The sequence below is a fragment of the Zalophus californianus genome, chromosome 5 (genome assembly GCF_009762305.2).
Source record: "Zalophus californianus isolate mZalCal1 chromosome 5, mZalCal1.pri.v2, whole genome shotgun sequence".
Classification (NCBI taxonomy): domain Eukaryota; kingdom Metazoa; phylum Chordata; class Mammalia; order Carnivora; family Otariidae; genus Zalophus; species Zalophus californianus.
The window spans coordinates 145697993-145711625 of NC_045599.1; the positions used below are offsets into that span (position 1 = coordinate 145697993).

Here is a 13633-nt window from a genome sequence, read left to right on the forward strand (position 1 = left end):
GCACAGGCACCGATCAATCAGAATAAATACCAGCCATATATACCTTAAGTGCTGAAGCAGTGCATCCCAGATGAAGGCCAGCCTAGGCTGTTAATATTACCCTCTTCACATCATTATGAGTACATACCAATCCATCACTTTTCTTCATTTCTCTAAACTCCTAATAAGAGTTCCTGTAGACCAGCAGTTAAATTCCGTCCTCTACTATGGACGGAAGTTTTGGGGTGTGTGAGGGCTAATCATGTCTTACACAGCTTTGTATTTTCTATAATTTTACTATGATGTTTGGAAATATTTAGCAATTAGCTTGAGCCGAGAGAGATTTTATTCCCACAAAGGCCCTCAGTTTGTCTATATGTACCTACACCAAGTCCACAATATTTGGCAAAAAGAAAAAAAAAAGATTAAAAATGAACATACAAGTGTTTTCTTAAGTAAAAAAGACACATATCTTTTAGCCGGCATTGCCACTCCTGGACACTACCTGTTAGAAATGAAAAGAGTCAGTGTACAGAAATGTAGGCAAAGAGGTGATGTTACAACTTTGTCCAAAATGGCAAATGACCAACACATCCTTCCAAACCGGTTTGACTGAGTGCACTGTGGAGCCTCTATCCATGGGCTACCGTGCAACTGCTAAGAATGTGGTCGACAACATCCATTATTTTCAAGGATGCTGTCTTAGTCTGCTGAGGCTGCTGTAACACAATACCACGGACTGGGTGGCTTAAGGCAACAAACACTAATTTCTCACTGTTCTGGAGGCTGGAGGTCTAAGGACAGAGTGTCAGGTCTGAGATCAAGGTCAGGTTCTTAGCGAAGGTCCTCTTTCTGGTTCAAAGATGGCTGCCTTCTCACATAGTGGAAAGAGAAACCTATGATCCCTTCATTTCCTTATAAGGGCACTAATCCCATCATGAGGGTAGAGCCACCATCAAAATCTGATTACCTCCCAAAGGAGTCATGTCCAAATACCATCACACTGGGGTTAGGATTTCAACATATGATTGTTAGGGAGACACACCATTCAGTCCATAGGAGATGCCTATGATATGGTCAAGTCGAAAGAGTAAATTAATGAATGCCATATTGAGTGTGATGCAGTAACCATAAAAAGAACATGCAAACATATGTTTATATGAGCAAAGAAAAGAGTATGGGAGAAAATGCCCCTCATTGTTAATTATTACATCAGGGGTAGGGCTAGAAGGAGGGCTGGGGGCATTTTCAGTTTGACTTTAGACTCTTCTGCAGTGTTGGAGTTTTTACTGGGAATCTGTATTACTTTAGAAGTTCTAATAATGGACTAAGAAGAAAAAAAAAGAAACATAAACCTGTAATTCACAACAACTGTACTGCTCATGCCCAAGTAGTATACAAGTCCTATATATACCACACTGGAAATGTGACCTCTTAAGAATGTACTTTTTCAAGAGCAGTGGCTGAATAATGTCTATACTCTGAGGACCAGGATGGGGGGCCAAGGAGGACTGACCCTCCTGCCTTGACCAGAGGGCCCATCATGATTCCTGTCCTGAGGTGATACACCCTGCCCATGATGGAGTGAGCAAGCCGACTGCAGAGCCGGGAAGCACGGCTGCACTTCTCAAAGAGAAGTATCCTCTCAAAGTTGAAAGAGAGCCAATGATGAGGACCGTCAGAGTAATTACAACCTTCCAATCAGAGGAACTTAGGTAATTGCAGTGGGTGAACCATTCTATTTAGATTCACAACTGACTCATGATTAGAAATGGTTGGCCACATAATTACAAAGTTTGGGTTCCTGAATGATTGATTAGATGCAGTGGCTTCATTTCATGTAAGTCCTACTTAAAGGTCCCACATTGCCTGAAACAGAGCCCCTTTGAAATGAATCACACTGTACACTATAGACTGGAAAAATAGATTACACTGAAAATGAATCCAAAAATTCCATTTTTTTTTTTCTTCTGACTGAACTTGCCACGCTTTTAAAAACTTGTATCCATGTAGGGCTTTTGAAGTGCTCTTGGTCTAAACTCGAAATATAGGGTACAAATCATGTTATAAAAAGTCCTTTTCATTAATTGAGTTCTTTTCAAGAATTACAAAAGAATTCTAACATTTTACAGATCAACAAAACTAGAAAGAACCTTCAGAGGGTGTCTGTAGAATCACCTTGTCCCAATGACAACTTGACCTTCCCAGTTCTTCCCAGAAACACAGCTAGCTAACATTCTCCTCCTTTCTTCTTCTTTTTTAGATTTATAATTGTGGTAGACTACACACAACATAAAATTTACCATCTTAACCATTTTTTTTTAGAGAAAGAAAGTGTGCACAAGCGGGGGTGGGGGGGGCAGAGGGAGAGAAAGACTCTTAAACAGACTCCACACTCAGCATGGAGCCCCACTCAGGGCTTGATCTCACGACCCTGAGATCGCCACCTGAGCCAAAATCAAGAGGCGACGTTCAACCAACCGAGGTACCCAGGTGCCCTCCAGCTTAACCATTTTTAAGTGAACAATTTGGTAGTATTAATTATATTCACATTGTCGTGCAAACAGTCCCCAGAACTTTTTCATCCTGGTAAGCTAAAAGTTCATACCCATGAAACAATAGTTCCCTATTTACCCTGGCAACCACCATTCTACTTTGTTTGTATGAGTTTGACTGCTTTAAGTACCTCCTGAGTGGAATCATATAATCTTTGTCCTTTTGTGACTGGGTGATTGCACTTAGCATCATGTCCTCAAGGCTCATCCATGTGGTAGCATGAGTCAGAATTTCCTTCTCTTTTAAAGCTGATCAATATCCCATTGTAGGTATAGACCATATTTTATTTATCCATTCATCCATTGTTGGACACTTGGTTTGCTTCCACCTGTTGGCCATTGTGAATAATAATGCTACCCTGAACATGGGTTTACAAAGATCCCTTTGAGACCCTGCTTCCCAATCATTTGGATAGCTACCCAGAAGTGGAATTGCTGGATCATATGGTAATTCTATTTTTAATTTTTTTGAGAAACTGCCATACTGTTTTCCATAATTACTTCTTTCTTTTTAATAGAAATAGATTTGTTTGGGGTTTATTCTGGCAATGAAAATTATATATGCTCATGGAAAAAGCTATCGAAAGTGGAAAGTGGATATGACCCATAATACCACTACCCAGCAAAAACTAATGTTAATATAGTACGTTGCCTTCCAGATTTTATAATTTTTCCTAGTTTATTACCTTATGCTTCATAATCAAGATATTTTAAAAACAAAGTAAATGTCATAACTAACAATAATCACAAAAATCAACTAATGAAATGACCACTTATGAAACTGGTACTCACTGAGCTTCCCTCCCTAGTAACACTACCCGTCAATTGAGAATGTTTATTGGGCAGTCTCTCACTGGTTGTGGGATATTCAAATAAAACACAAATTGATTCTAAACTAGAACTAGAAATACAAGTTTGGCAAAAAGTGCTAAATTTCATTACGTCAATGCACTGATTTAAGTGACCTGAACTGTGGCTGAGTGTGGATGTTTTTCAAAGTCCCCCTGTGATTCTAATGTGCAACCAGACTTACGAAATGCGGTAGGTGGGCTGTCCATGCTCCCAGCTAAGGCCAGCCCATGCTGGGCCCTGGGTCCAGTCCCTCCTTCTGCTCTAGGATGTGACTCCAGCTGTGTTCTTCCCCAAGGTCAGCAATTTTCTTCCTTCTATTGGATCATTCCCATCAACATGATTCAAACATGCTGCTATTTCTCCCTCCCGCCCCCCGCCACAAACATCTTTTCCTTGGCTTACCGCTCTTACCTCCAGATTCTGTCTGATTCCTCTGCTCATCTTTACAGGAAAACGCCTTAAAAGAATTGTCTACTCTTATCTCCACTTCCTCTCTCACTGCAATAAAGCTTTCTTCACCACCTCTCCAGGGAAGCTGGTCTCATCCAGTGACTTCCAAGCTGCCAACCCAATGGTCTTTCTCAGTCCTTCGCTTACTTGATCTCTTGGCACAAAGTCCTCTCTCCCTCCTTCCTGAGACACTTCATCCACTTGGAAGCCAGGTGCCCGTTCTCTTTTGGTTGTCCTCCCTCACAGACCCCTTCTTCTCAGTTTATTAGATGCGTTCCTCCAAGTGTCCCCAGCACTGGTCCAGCCATTATGGGAGCCATTATCGCTCCTGAGACATGTCAGCATCAATGCGGGCCCCTGGTCTTTGCACCAGCATTTCCCTCTGCCCAGAGCCCCCTCCCTGCGAGCACCCTCCCCACTTTCTGTGGGTCTCCTCTCAACTTCCCCTGATCATACTGTTCTTCTGTTTCCACTCCGCAGGGACTCTCCGTAGCCCTCACCTGGATCTATTCTCCCTCTAGCATTTACCTGCTTGTTTGTTGCTGTGCTCCTGTCTGTCATCCCCTCTAGAAAGGAGCTCCAGGTAAGCCTTTGTTTTGTTCGCTGTTCGCTGTATCTTCTGTGTTTACGAAGTGCCTGAACATAATAAGCACCTAATAGTTGTTATCCGTACACACCTTGTGGGAAAGTTATGCCAATACAGTCGAGTATTCATTGTTTTAAAAATTACCGCTTAGTTACCCTTCTATTTTATTTTTTCTTTATTTTTTTTATTATGTTATGTTAATCACCATACATTACATCATTAGTTTTCGGTGTAGTGTTCCATGGTTCATTGTTTGCGTTTAACACCCAGTGCTCCACGCAGAACGTGCCCTCTTTAATACCCATCACCAGGCTAACCCATCCCCCCACCCCCCTCCCCTCTAGAACCCTCAGTTTGTTTCTCAGAGTCCATCGTCTCTCATGGTTCATCTCCCCCTCCGATTTGCCCCCCTTTATTCTTCCCTTCCTGCTATCTTCTTTTTTTAAAGCATATAATGTATTATTTGTTTTCAGAGGTACATGTCTGTGATTCAACAGTCTTGCACAATTCACAGCGCTCACCACAGCACATACCCTCCCCAATGTCTATCACCCAGCCACCCCCTCCCTCCCAACCCCCCACTACAGCAACCCTCAGTTTGTCTCCTGAGATTAAGAATTCCTCATATCAGTGACCTCACTGATATTCTTCTATTTTAAAATTTTTAAAGAATAAAATATAAAATTTGTCAACAGTTTTAGGTTCAATCATTAAGATAAAGTCATAAAATACCTTTCTTTATTCTCATGTTTTTGCTCCAAAATTTTTTGCACGTTTAAATAGATTTATACCAAATGACTACTCTCTAGTATTCCTTATCCTGATGTAGCAAGACTTTATAGAATCCAGAAATGTATTCATATTACAAATGCTATTTATAAATCGCATTTTCACCTAATGGTATATCTTAGACATCTTCCTGTGTCAATAAACACAATTTTGCATGATCATTTCCGTGCCTGAAAGGCTGTACAATATGAATAGACTTTAATAGTAATGAGAATGACAGTAGTGAAAATTCATAGAGCACTTATAATACATCAGGTATTTTGTTAATCATTCAATGTGCATTGCTTCATTTAATCCTCACAACTATAAGATGTGATTAATCATATCTGTTGTACTCATCAAGAGACCAAGACTTAGAAAGTCATGTGCTGGGATTCAAACCCAGGCCTGTCGACTCCCAGTGTCCACTCTTACATACCCAATTCTGCTGCCCACACATTTTCTCCTGTTTTGGTTGCCCTGGTGAAGAATGTCTAGAAATAGAATTTCTAGATATTCTTCACTTGGACTTTTGAAGCATATATAAATTTTCCTCAAGAAGTGTGTTATGAGTTTATATTGCTGATTTTCCATAACTTAAACATCTTCGGTTATCTCGTTATTGCTTTGATATGCATTTTTTAACTGAAATTGTTATAATTCTTCTTTTATAAATTGCTTCTTTGTGAACTTGGCTTGGTTTCTTTGGGGGGCTTGTTTTTCTATTGAGGCACATATTTTTCTTATATCCATAGAAACTCTTTATGTTTGGGTTGTTAACCCCTTATTAATATTTTTCCTAGTTTGTTTGCCTTTATAGGCATAACTTTTATCATTGAACTAAAGATTTTCATTTTGATATAGTCAAATCTTTTCCTTGGTGATTTCTAGCTTTGAGCCCCTGAAGTTTTTTTTTTTTAATCATTTTAGTCTTTTTTTTTTGCATTAAAATATTCAATTCTTCTGAATTATGCGTTTGTGTGTGTGTGCAAAAATTATGAGGTAGGGATCCAAATTTGTTTATTTCTAAATTGTTAGCCAACTTTCCCAATCAACATTTACAAAGTATATTTGAAATGCCATTTTTTTCACGTATACTTGAGTCTTTTTCTAGAGTCACCATTTCACTGATCAATCTTTTTTTGCATCAGCAATGTACTCTTTTAAATGTGTAATAAAATAATTTCAAATCTGGTAGGACTAGTTTTACTCCCTCTCACACTTCATTCCTTTAAAAAAATCATGGCTACTTTCTCATGTATATTCTTTTTTTTTAAATTTTATTAACTTTTTTATTTTAATTCCAGTTTGGTTAACATACAGTGTTACTACTTTCAGGCATAAAATATAGGGATTCAACAATTCTATACATTACTCAGTGCTCATCATGAGAATTGTGCTCTTCATCCCCCTCACCTAGCTGACCCATCCCCCCACCCACCTCCCCTCCATTAACCATCAGTTCATTCTTTGTAGTTAAGAGCTTATTTCTTGATTTGTCTCTCTCTCTCTCTCTCTCTCTCTCTTTCTCCTTTGTTCATTTGTTTTGTTTCTTAAATTCCACATAGGAGTGAAACCATGTCTCTCTCTGATTTATTTATTGCACTTAGCATCATACTCTCTAGCTCCATCCATGTTATTGCAAATGGCAATATTTCATTCTTTCTGGCTGCATAATATTCCATTGTGTATATATACACCACATCTTCTTTACCCACTCATCTCTTGATGGACACTTAGGCTGCTTCCATAATTTGACTATTGTAAATAATGCTACTATAAATATAGGGGTGCATATATCACTTTGAATTAATGTCGTTGTAATTGGGGGGTAAATACCCAACAGTGTGATTACTGGATTGTAGGGTAGTTCTATGTTTAACTTTTGAGGAACCTCCATACTGTTTCCACAGTATACATTCTTTCAAAAAATTTAGGAGGAAATGACTTTAAGATTTGAATGTACAGAATAACTTAGATTAAACTGTTATCTTTCTAATTTAGGATCTTTGCAGCTAAGGAAAATATATTTATCATTATTTACTCAAGTCTTTGTTTACAATCCTTTAAAAACTGCTTTAGGGGGCATCTGGGCGGCTCAGTCGGTTAAGCATCTGACTCCTGGTTTCAGCTCAGGTCATGATCTCAAGGTTGTGAAATCCAGCCCCATTTCAGGCTCCACACTGGGCATGGAGATTGCTTGGGGTTCTCTCTCTCCCTCTCGCCCTCCCTCCCCTCTCTGTCTGTCTAAAAATAAATTAATTAATTAAAATAAAAAGCGTTTTAGTTTTCTTCATACAAATCCTGCATAACTTGTTGATTTTATTCCTAAGAATTGTATCACTGCTATTATGAATTAGACCTTTTATTTCCATTACATTTTCTACTTATTTATTGTTGATATAGTAAAAGACATAACTGATAAAACAAGTGTTTGAGTGAGGATGTGAAACAATGAGAACTTGTATATACAGTGATTCAAACATGAATTCAGCACAATTGGCCTCTGTGTAGAAAAAGTGAAGATGTGGACTTCTCTCCAATTCTTAGTGCATACTCTAAATCCCTGGGGTCTATAGGACCCCTCACATTTGTAAAAAGGGAACATGTATGTGAATGTTTATGACTGCAAATAATGGACTAAGTAGAGCTCTATTCATGCACTGGAATAATACATAGCAATGAAATGTCTGTGCTAGAAGCCCTTGAACCTACTCAAGTGAACCCCACAAACATGATGTTGACCCAAACAAGCAAGCCAAAAAAGAACCCTTTCAATAAGATGCCACCTTGTTAGGCATCAAACAGTAAGGAACTGAGGAATATGTACATATTTAACAAAAGTGTTAAAAGCTACACAAAAATGATGCACATCAAATTCCTAATGAGGATTACCTCTGAGGGAAAGATGTGACTGGTGGGGAATACACAGGCTTCAACTGCATCAGCAATGTTGTATTTCTTAAGCCAAATGGTGGGTATACAGGTATTAATATAGTTTTCTTATACTGTTCTGTGTGTCAGGACTATGTTATACTAATTTATAAGTCAAGATGCTATTGCTTTTGTACCCTCATTTTGTAATCAGGCAGCTTATTTGGGTTTCCTCTTGTTTCTATGAGCTTTTCACTGGATTTTGTTGGATTTTCCAGGTAGATAATCATATCATCTGATAATACTAACTGCCTTTGTCTTACCCGGATATGGAACTCTGATTTAAATCTGAAGTATGATGCATACACATGTGATTGATGTATGTGTATAATATGATGTGCACACATCTGGGTGGTATGTTGTAGTATGATGTATATGTGATTGCCATGTGTATAGTATGATTGCACGTGCATGTCATTGGTGTGCATGTGATGTGGTGTGTTTTTAATGTGATGTGCACATACATGTGGTTGATGTGTGTTTTGTGGCGTGTACCCATTTATGACATGTGATATGACATGAACATGTGTGTGTTTGTCACGTGTGTTGTATAAGGTGCTCACACATGTATGATATGGTGTGTGCATGAGGGTCCTTCAGATGTTTGATATGTTATACACATGCATGTAATTGGTGTGTTTATAATATGGTGTGCACATACATGTGATTGATGTGTGTTTTGTGTTGTGTACCCATTTACAACATGTGTGATGTGGCATAAACATACATGTGCATGTCACATGTGTCGTATGAGGTGCTTGTACATGTGTGATATGGTGTGTGTGTATGAGAGTGGTTGATATGTTTGATATATATTATACACATGCATGTGATTGTTGTGTGTGTAACATGTGTGTGTTATTTATTGTTTCATAGCTCATATCTTACAATAAGACATCTTGTCATCTATTTTAATGAGAATTTGGGACCTGGTATACATGTTAAATATTATCATTTTTTCTCATATAATATAATCTATTAAAAAGGTATACTATGTTAATAGATTTTCTCATATTAAACCATGCTTATATTCCTGGACCCTGATCTCTGGGCATTCTTTTTCTAAATGTACTGCTGTATTTTATCTGCTCACATCATAGTGAGTGTATTTGCTTCCACATTTCAGAAGAAGTCCAATGTGTTCTCCCCATTGGTGACAGGGTTGAACTGACACCAGGAAAGAAGAGAGAAGCTTTGTTCTTTCTATTCTAGAACAACTTATACAGCCTATGAATTGTCAGTTCTTTGAAGATATGAAAGAACTCTCCAAGGAAAGCAGGTATTCTGAGGTGGGGGTGGGGGAGTCCTTCTCTGACAGTTTCTTAATTTTCTCCTTCCTGTGATTGTCTTCTCATCCTTAGGAATGACATCTAAAGGCAACATTGTCTTACAGTGTAACTGCACTTACAACACCCCACAGTCATGCTGCAAAGAAAATCATTCCTGTATAAACTGAAGGCATATTCAACCTCCACCTTATGATGTGTGTTTTATTTGTGGAAACTGGGTTTTTTTTTTTCCAGACTTCCCTTTTGTAAAATAAAACCACCTCCTTCGGTCTTCCTGTTATGATTACCCAAGTTAAAGATAACAGAGTAGGGAGAAATTGCCAGTCTTTTATCTGAGTTATGACAACCTCAGTATGGTTAACAATATATTTTCAGCTGGTCACAGAACCTTAGAGTGACTAGCTACTTTCTTGCTAAGAAAGGAAAACTAATGAAGAGGTTTCAGGGAAAACATAATAAAGTGCAAATAGTCTTCTTTACAGCAGAATTTTAAAAGGGTGATGATAATAAACCTCACAATTAAAAAAATAAGTTTCAGATGTACACCTTTATAACTCAACATCTGTGTGCACTACAAAGTTATCACCACCTCTAGTTACCATCCATCACCACACAGTTGACCCCCTTCACCCACCTCCCAATCCCCTACCCCTCTGGTAACCACGAGTCTGTTCTTTGTATCTATGAGTTTGTTTTTGTTTTATTTTGTTTCTTTGTTTTGTTTTGTTTTTTGAGATTCCACATATAAGTGAAATCATTGCTATTTATCTTTCTCCACCCGCTGACTTCACTTAGCATAATACCCTCAAAGTCCATCCATGTTGTCACAAATGGCAAGATTTCACTCTTTTTTATACCTGAATAGCATTCCATTATATAAATATACCACATCTTCTTTCTCCGTTCACAGTCATATTTCTTTCTTAATGTTGACAAGTTCCGGCCATGAGGTAGACAGTAGAGGTCAACCGGGACCATTGGTTGGAAAAGTTTCGAGCAAAGGAGTAAAAAAACCCAGTTATCTCAGACACAGCAACAGGGTCAAAGCTAACCTGTGGAACATTCTGAACAGCGACTTTCTGTGCAGTAGCAGAAAAACACTGATGAAAATAATTCTTAACTTCTTAAAGTGGCCTCATATTGTTTTACAACATAGCCTTTGTTAATAGTAATTACGATGGCTATTATTATTTTGTAAATTTCCCAGTTAATGTTCACTAAAAATCTTTATCTTGTTGTTTAGTAATTCCAAGAAATGATAATAAGACCCAAGCTTCATGTAATTGGAGGTTCATTATCACTTTTCAACATGTATTTCTAGGATACTGACTGTAAACTTCTTTAAGCCTGAATGAATATTGGATGGGCTCAGAATTGCATTAAGATAATCAGCTTCTCCTTCTCCCTTTGTTTTAATTCAAATCTGGGAGATCAGCTTTCTTGGGCCCAGTGCTGTGGGGTAACACAATGACTTTCCTGCTAGTAGGCAAAGGCGGAGCATGGCAGAGGAAACAGGTTCGCTGCAGTCTTGAAAACCAGAATCATCTCTGTTCCCACTCTAGGGAAACCATCCCAATGTCCCTTCCAAGGGAGGCACTGGAATGATGGGTGAGAGCTATAATTTTGCAGGCCACTAACCTGGAGATTCTTGGATCTTCTGCTTACTTCAGCGATGCTTGGCAGATTAATCTTGCCCATCATAAAGATGTCCCCACCACAGGATGGTTCTGAGGATTAAAAAAAAAAATACCATTTATAAAGGGTTTACATGGTGCTCAGCATCTTGAGTGGTACTTAGACAATATTTCAAAAGCCTTGACTAATGACTCTAAAGAACATTTTCTGCTCTTTGCCTGAATTCCAGAAACAGTGTATTTCAAACAAGGGCTACAGTCTATAAGAATTTTGTGTTTTTGATATATTTATCATCTTTAAAAGGCAATATTATCATTATCTGGAGGAAGATGATGATGTAGGACCGCATGATCTTAGGCTGTGCACCTGTTCTCGTGTTGATATCTGTGCAAGGTGAAGACCAAATCCCCACGCAGAAGACCACACAGAGATTTCACAGTAGTTTGAACAGAGAAACGTGGGGACAGAATGGGATCCGGTTCACCTTCTCGGGACAATTCATTGGCAATGAGCATAGTGACAAATGTGCAGTGATGACTTCTTTCATTACATGCTATCTTTACTTTGTATCATCATATTTGGGGCCACTTTTTCATTAATTGACTTACCGAGATAATGCATCATTGATATAAAATAAGATCATAACTTAAAAAGAACATTTAAACAATCATGATTGATACTAATAGTGCACCTGCTTAATGCTCTGTACCGAATACTCTTCCATGTGCTTTGTATAATTACTTATTTACATACATATTTCACATCCTTTAATTCTGACTAAAACCACAAGGGGTAAGACTTACTATTTCACCCTCATTTTGCAGATGAGGACAGCAAGGAACAGAGAAGTTAAGCAGCTTGTCCAAGGCCACATAAGTCCTGAGTGGCAACCTCAGGCTTTCACACCCATGATTTTAATCATGCAGCTCAACTTCCACATTGACGGTCACTCAACCGATGGTCCATCTTGGGGGAAGTCATCAGGCAAGTTGACAAGAAAGGACAGTAAACCCATTCTTAAGTCCCTTGTAAGCAATTTAGTTTCAGGAAAACATCACCCATCAAAGAAAATTAAATTAGATGTGAATGTTATTGGTTTCATAGTTTAGTTCCTATATAATTCATAAATATGCTACTCTATAATCCTTAAAAATTATACTTGGTTTTATGTTTATATGTTTAAATAGCTTTGTAATAAAAATAGTTTAAGCCAAACCTGGAGGGGCAAAATATTTTATAGGGTCCATCCACCCCAAATTTGAGAACATGGTGTTATATTTCCTATCTAGCTCACTCACTTAGGCACTTAGGATATCCTTCCTGCTCTGAGGCCTAGTAAAATTCTTTTTCTTCCCATAAACCTTGGCCCTAAAGTAATGTGGAAGAACATATGAGCCACGCTCCAGAGTGGAAGCCCAGAGCTTTATCCGCCAGGTGTCCCCACGCCCTCAGTACTTTGCGTTGCATTCTCCTCAACAGGGTGTTCGCCACAGTGGGGACAAGGACAGCGCTCTCCTCACTGGCTCAGTCCCTCTGGAAAGACCACACAGGGCTCAGGAAGTAGCAGGTGCCCAAGGAATGTCTGCTAGTTCAAAAGACACCCAATCAAAGGCTGAGACGAGACCACTCTGCACTGTGAATTCATCTGTTGTGTTTTTCACAGCCTCCCGGGGGATGAGCGCGAGTTCTGCAACCTCACTGCAGCATCTCACCGAGACCCAGCCGCTCTGAGCCTGAATGCCTGCAGGGATGAGAGCTCGCTGCAGGGTGAAGCAGCATGCTTCTGGCAGTCACCCTGGATGGTTAAGAAGTCCCTCCCGAGACTGTCCCCGAGAATCTGCCATCATGCCCCATTCAGTCCAGTTCTGCTCTCTTGCTGACTACCTCAAACATGCTCTGCCCAGTAATCCAGGGAGGCACACATCACAGGTGGATTTTTTCCTTTTTAAGCTTTTTTTTTTTCAAGTAATCTCTGCACCCAACGTGGGACTCGAACTCACAACCCCGAGATCAAGAGTCGCATGTTCTTCCCACTGAGCCAGCCAGGTACCCTATCACAGGTGTTTTTAATTTCCATTTTGCTGAGGAAACTGAGGCCCAGATGCTTTAAAAGATCTGCCCAAGTTCACACTGCTAGTGAGGATGGAGGCAGAGATGGTTTCACATATTTCAGTGTGAACTGGTCCATCTGGATCAGAAATGACTAGAAGATAGGAACCATGTCTCAAATCTCTTTGCACCCTCCTTATACTTGCCCTAGCCCGTAGTAGATTTATAGTAAGTGCTCCTTCAATGAGTGAATAATTGCATAAATTAATTATTCTGGGACCATAAATACAAGCTAAATCTCAGATACAGTACCCTACAGTTAGCATAGAATGCAGCAATTAGCGTGTGCTGCTTTGTGGACCAAAGCCACAGGGTGATTCATGAAGCTGTTTGGAGATGGTACAGGACTCTGGCAAGAATCTTGCCAAAAACAGAAGACTACAATATGCTTTGAAAGAGGCAGCAATTGATATGTTGGCTCATAAGGCATTACAATATGGGAACAGCCTGAACCACTGCTTGGCTCTGTGCTGGCA

General features: G+C 39.2%; 1 long non-coding RNA gene across 1 annotated transcript in view; it reads right to left on the bottom strand.

The window, feature by feature from the left end:
- The window catches only part of LOC113929019, an 89475-nt gene that overhangs the window by 56953 nt on the left and 18889 nt on the right, over positions 1 to 13633 (bottom strand). Inside the window, exon 3 of the long non-coding RNA XR_003522064.1 lies at positions 11052 to 11140. This is a non-coding gene — a long non-coding RNA (uncharacterized LOC113929019). The remainder of the gene's footprint in view (positions 1 to 11051; positions 11141 to 13633) is intronic.